Below are 6,587 nucleotides of genomic sequence, written 5' to 3'. Positions count from 1 at the left end.
CTCTTTTATTGATCCGATTATATATATATATATATATATATATATATATATATATATATATATATATATATATATATATATATATATATAATATATATATATATATATATATATATAAATGTGTGTGTTTAATTTCAAATCACTAAAAATTAAAATCGTGATGATTATATAAACAGTCACAACCTCGAAGGAAAATTGACACACTGGAGATGCCAAGTACTTTCGATTTATTATCTAAACATGTTCAAATCAACTAAAGATACACAGGAACAAGGGCCTAAATATATGGTGGGCATAAGTCCTAAGGGAATAAAAATAGGTTTGATATCGAAATCTACTTACTGGCAATCCTCTTTATTCTGTCTTTCAGTTCCATTCGTTCTGGAACATATATTTTATCAAGTTGATTGACTCAAAACAGATTCTAACAAGTTCCTGGAAATAGTTTCGTTACAACGTGACAACATTTGGCTTTACGTCCAATGTATTCTGTAGGACTTTTCACTTAAATGTAAAAATGGAGTTATTAGCCTGACCTGTGTTGTTTTATTCTGGTGTTCAATTCTTTACTGGTCTGACCTAAGTAAAATAAATAACAATCCAAGCGTGGAATTTTTTATGCAATATTGCTATCTCTTAGAAGGCTACTTTTTTTTATAAGCATGCATTTTTATTATTATTATTATTATTATTATTAGTATTATTATTATTATTATTATTATTATTATTATTATTATTATTATTATTATTATTATTATTATTATTATTATTATTATTATTATTATTATTATTATATGTGAGGGATACATCTGTACTAAAATTTTTTTAAATAGTTTTTATAGCTTCAAATCCAGTGAAATGAAGCAAACAAAGGGTGTTTGAGGAAAATTTTTTTTTTTTTTCTTTCCGATTTTCCATAGAAGGTCGTATTGGTTTTATTGTAACACATAAGGGTTGGATAACATAGATCGCTTCTTATTTTTCTAACGTTTTTGAAGTCTTGATCTAAAAAAACTCTGGACTGGCGATTCGTAAGGGTTGAGGAACAGTAATGAAAAAGCTAACATTTTGATATTTATACATCCTGAATAATAGTGTGCATATGTCAAATTAATGTCCTTTTCCTATGAATATTAAATTTACAATTAAAAGGTCCCCTTTTGATATAAATGCCAAAAAAAGTAAACAATCATCTTTCTCTAACTCAAGTGTAAATTTAATAGAAGGGACTTGATAATTTAGTTGAGCCAATATGTTATTTACATCCAAATCTTTGGGTATGGTGGCTAAAATATCATCAACACAACGGTACCATATTACAGGAAAATAGAAAATCTTGTGGATGTACAGACGTTCAAAAAATGTCACTTACAAATTTGAATGAAAAGGCGAAAGTGGGTTTTCCATTGCCATGCCAAAAGTTTATTTAAAATATTCCCCGTAGAAAGTAAATTTACAATCACATATGAACAATCAATAATTCTATGATCAGGCTAATTATTAGTAGCAGATAAAATTCATGCAATTCATCTTTAAGGTATTCCAATACCGAGTCAATGGGTACTTTAGTGAATAAGGAATACATATCAAAACTTATTAACCGTGAATCTGGATTGACTGTAATACAATAGATTTTGTCAGCCAAACCTAAAGAAATAATAAGATTGATACCGGAAATAGTTCCTAGCAATGGTGGTAATGATTTTATTAGATATTTTGGAAGCATATATTTCATGGAACCACCAGAAAAAACTATTAGTCTATTAGGTTACTTTTTTTTATATGTTTTTAGTAGTCCATATACGTAGATACGACAACGAAGGTGAAGCCGTTAAAAACTTGTTTACGATACTTCTGTTGTTTTTCAGGATTCTTTTTAATGTACTGTTGAAAGATTTTATTACTTTTTCATTGTTAAGTACTATTTTCACTTGACAGTTCTACCATTTTTTATATCAACAATTCTTTATTCATAATTACTACAGTGTTGGACTTATCGGCCTTAGTTATATTGATGATTTGTCCATTTTCAATTCACACAAGACAATTCTATACTTACAGGGATTTTCATCTCATATGGAGAGTTTATTGCTGAAAATATTAGCCATTTTATTATGCCATACTGTAATTCGTAAAGGTTACTGGATTTTTCAGAGGCATTGGTAAATTCACTGCACGGTGTTTATTTTTATTATTCTTTGTCCAATCAATTTCCTTAACTAGTATCAACTTCCGTTTTTTGCTTAATTAAGGCTTCTGTATATTTTACCATACATCGAAAATTTCCATTCATTTAGAACAGTAATATGGAAACTTCTTTTTACGATAGAGACTTCCTTGAAAAATGATTTTTCTTCTCTCTTGGTTGTTTCGATGTGTTTCTTTAAAATTGTCCGGCTAAATTCTTTTAAAGGAAGATCATCACATTTCGGGAGGACGTGTTCTTCTAGACCCTGCTTGAGAAACATAAGGTGAATTATTGAAGAGTAAGCACGGTTCAAGGACTTAGAGAGGGAAGTTACATAGGTCATCAATATAGGATACAGGATAGAAGACAAGTGTGTGGCCTCATACTGTTTGATTTTAAATCACGAAAAAATTAAAAACGTGATGATAATATGAAGTAAGTTACAGCCACGAAGGAAAATTGAAACACTGGAGATGCCAAGTGCTTTCGGCTTATTCACAGCAACTAAACACATACAGAAGCAAGGTTCTATATGGATGGTCGGTATAAGTCCTAAAGGAAAACAGAAAGGTTGAAAGGTCAAGGAATGATCAATGGATTAACATTGAAATCTACTTATTGGTAATCCTCTTTATTCTATCTTTCAGTTCAATTCCTTCTGGAACGTATGTAGTGTTGCTGGGTAAAAACAAATAATCCTTGACTTCCATTAGAATAATTCACCCAATTTAACCCTTAAACGCCGAAGCAGTAAAAAAAATAATTGTCTTCCGTGTGCCGGAGGTGTTTCGGAGTGAGCGCGGAAGCGGAAAAAATATTTTTTTCAAAAAAACACAGCGCGCTTAGTTTTCAAGATTAAGAGTTCATTTTTGGCTCCTTTTTTTTGTAATTGGCTGAAGTTTAGTATGCAACCATCAGAAAGGAAAAATATTATCATTATCATATATAAATAATGCGATGTATGATAGCGCAAAAACGAAATTTCATATATAATTGTATTCAAATCGCGCTGTGCGTAAAAAGGTTAAAGGTAACAAGTTACTTTTGTTTCGTTGTAATGTACACTAAATTGCAATCATTGTGGTATATAACACATTGTAAAACGATGAAAGAAACCAAGAGAAAATATTATCACAAAATGATGTATGAATTCGTAACGCGCGGACGTAAAGTTTTTTATTTTTTTAAAATTCACCATAAATCTAAATATTGTTACAGAGACTTCGAATTTGCTTCAAGATGAAGATAAATGATGGAATATTACGATACTGAAAGAGTTTTAGCTTACAATTGCAGTTTTCGACCATTTTGGACGAGTTAAAGTTGACCAAATGTCGAAATTTTGTATAAATTTTTTTTATATGCAATTAGAAAAGCTACAACCTTCAAATATTTTTCCTTTTATTCTACATGAAATTGCGCACATTTTCATATATAAAGCTCTATGAAATGCCTAATATGAAACGGAGCAAATTTTCCGAGAATGCGATGTACGCATTTCGGAGATTTATGGCGGAGAATCCGCGCGCGGAGAGAAGGAAAGTTTTTTCCATAAATTCACCATAAATCGAAATATTGTGCTAGAGACTTCCAATTTGTTGCAAAGTGAAGGTAAAGGATTGAACACTAACGTATAAGAGTTTTAGCTTACAATTGCGTTTTTCGACCATTTCAGTAGAGACAAAGTTAACTGAACGTGATTTTTTTTCTATTTATCGTGATTTATATGCAAATATTTCGAAATGAGAAAAGCTACAACCTTCAATTACTTTTCGTTGTATTCTACATGAAATTGCGCACATTTTCATATATAAAACTTTATGTAACGGCTAATTTAAAATGGTTCAAACATTACCACAATTGCACGTATGATTTTTTCGGAAGAGTTACGGCACGGACGTAAGGAAAATTTTATTTTTTTCATAAATTCAGCATAAATCGAAATATTGTGCTAGAGACTTCCAATTTGTTACAAAATGAAGGTAAATGATTGAATATTACTAAAATATAAAAGTTGTAGCTTACAATTGCGTTTTTTGACCATTTCGGTAGAGTCAAAATTGACCGAAGGTTGAAAATTTGTCACTTATCATTTTTTATATGAAAATATTTCAAAACTGATAAAAGCTACAACCATGGGTTGTTTTTAATTGTATTTTGCATGACATTGCACACATTTCCATATATAAAACTTTATGTAACGGCTAATTTTAAAATGGTGCAAACATTACCACAATCGCATATATGATTTTTTTCGGAAGAGTTACCGCGCGAACGTAAGGAAAAACTTTTTTCATAAATTCACCATAAACCGAAATATTGTGCTAGAGACTTCCAATTTGTTGCAAAATTAAGTTAAATAGTTGAATAATACTAAAATATAAGCGTTTTAGCTTACAATTGCGTTTTTCGACCATTTCGGTAGAGTCAAAGTTGACCAAAGGTTGAAATTTTGGCACTTATCATTATTTATATGGAAATATTTCAAAACTGATAAAAGCTACTATCATGATTATTATTTTGTTGTATTTTAAATGAAATTGCGCACATTTTCATATATAATACTTCATGTAACGGATAATTTAAAACGGTGCAAAAATTATGTCAAAGTGAGGAAATAATTTTTGAGATGTGTCACTGATACTTTTTAGTGTGATAAGAAAGAAATTCGCGCTTGCGCGCCTGCGTAACGATTGTAAACAAAACAACGCCTTGATCCGTGAACTCCCAGCATCCCCCACGGCGCGTGATTCCAAAGTTTTTGGCTGGTAGGCCTATAAGTATTTTTCCGCGAATTTTTAAAAAAACTTTTTAAGTCGACATATGATACGTCCATTCGGCATACAGGAGACATTTTGACTCGACATTTAATACGTCCATTCGGCGTTTAAGGGTTAACTGAATCAAAACAGATTCTAACAAGTTCCTGTAAATAACTTTGTTGCAACGATACAAAATTTGTCTTTTAAATGTAAAAATAGATCATTATCAGTCTGCCCTGTTCTTACTGAGTATTTGTGTTGTTTTAATCTTAGGTTAAATTCTTTGCTGGTTTGTCCTAAGCAAAATAAATCCCAATCTATACATGGAATTTTGCATACAAGATTGCTATCTTTTCGGGAGCAATTTTGTATATGCAGGATTTTTTATATTATTATATGTGAAGGAGGCATTTGTTCTAAACAATCTAAAATAATGTTTTACAGCTAGCGAAGGATGCTAATGAATCGGAAAATTTCTTTTCAATAAGCCCATGTCCTTGAACGTCCAGTATGGTTAAGCAATGTGACTATCTTCGCCACTCGATACATTGATGCCAAATGTCATCTTCTTCGTAGCCTCATGTGGTTCCAGATAAAATTTCTTGTAAATTCTGCACCTGCTTATACAAGATTTCGTCTCTGGTGTACGAGAAACTGCCAGTCTGGCATGGACTTATGCGTGGATTCTGATAAGCAGATCAGGAAGCGGAAATGTCTTTCGTCGAAAATTCCATCATTAGCCCCACCCATTTGGGTGTATACCAGCTCCTATAAGATCGCCATAGTAAGAACAAAGAGAAAATGACAGAGGATGCTGTATGGAGATAGAAGTACAGAGAGAGAGAAAAAAAAAACCAAGCAAACAAAAACATTCCTTTCCGACGTTCCGTCGCGTCAAGTCCAAGAGAGCAACATTTTATCCTAATCTACGCATCTGACAGCTTCAAAGGCTGATATCACGGATTGGCTGTTGTATCTTATATGAAAACCACCTGTGTCTACTATGGACTAGCTGTTAACGGTCTTGCATACAGGTTTAATTCATATTTCAATATCCATTTTATAGTCCTTTTTGTACGCCAGTTCGCCTATTTTCAGCTACATTGTATATTATCTTAACACTACATTGTGCGTACAGTTGGATGAATGCAAGAGTCCTTTTCCAATTTCTGCATATGTCTTAACAATTACACTGTATTTTTGATGCGTTCTCTTTCAGTATTCTTTACCCTACTTCCCAGTTGTTGGTTGATTGATTGATTAATTGATTTTAGGCACACATGCCAAGCACTGGGGCAACTAAGGTCATTCAGCACTGAAACTGAAATTGACAGTGAAGAGGTTTAGAATGTGTAACGGGAGGATTGTGTACTGCAGAGTTGAAATAACCTTTTGAACTAAGTGAATAAAGTAACTGCCATGCTTAGTCTGCCAAAAAGATATAGAATCGAATCATCGTTGGGTGCGCTTCTCTCATTATACAGTCTTTTTTGGTTTAGATGAACACACAGAAATAAGAAACGACGTACAGACGATGAAAAATGTTCAGAATTAAATGGTGATCATTTCCAACTTTTGTGTTTTAAACAAAAATTTTCCAACTTTCCATAATATCAGAATTACTTTGTGCAACGAAA

This window comes from Macrobrachium nipponense, chromosome 24 (genome assembly GCF_015104395.2).
Source record: "Macrobrachium nipponense isolate FS-2020 chromosome 24, ASM1510439v2, whole genome shotgun sequence".
Taxonomy (NCBI): Eukaryota; Metazoa; Arthropoda; class Malacostraca; order Decapoda; family Palaemonidae; genus Macrobrachium; species Macrobrachium nipponense.
The sequence above is the reverse complement of the archived record's forward strand: the minus strand, read 5'-3'. Positions refer to the sequence as shown.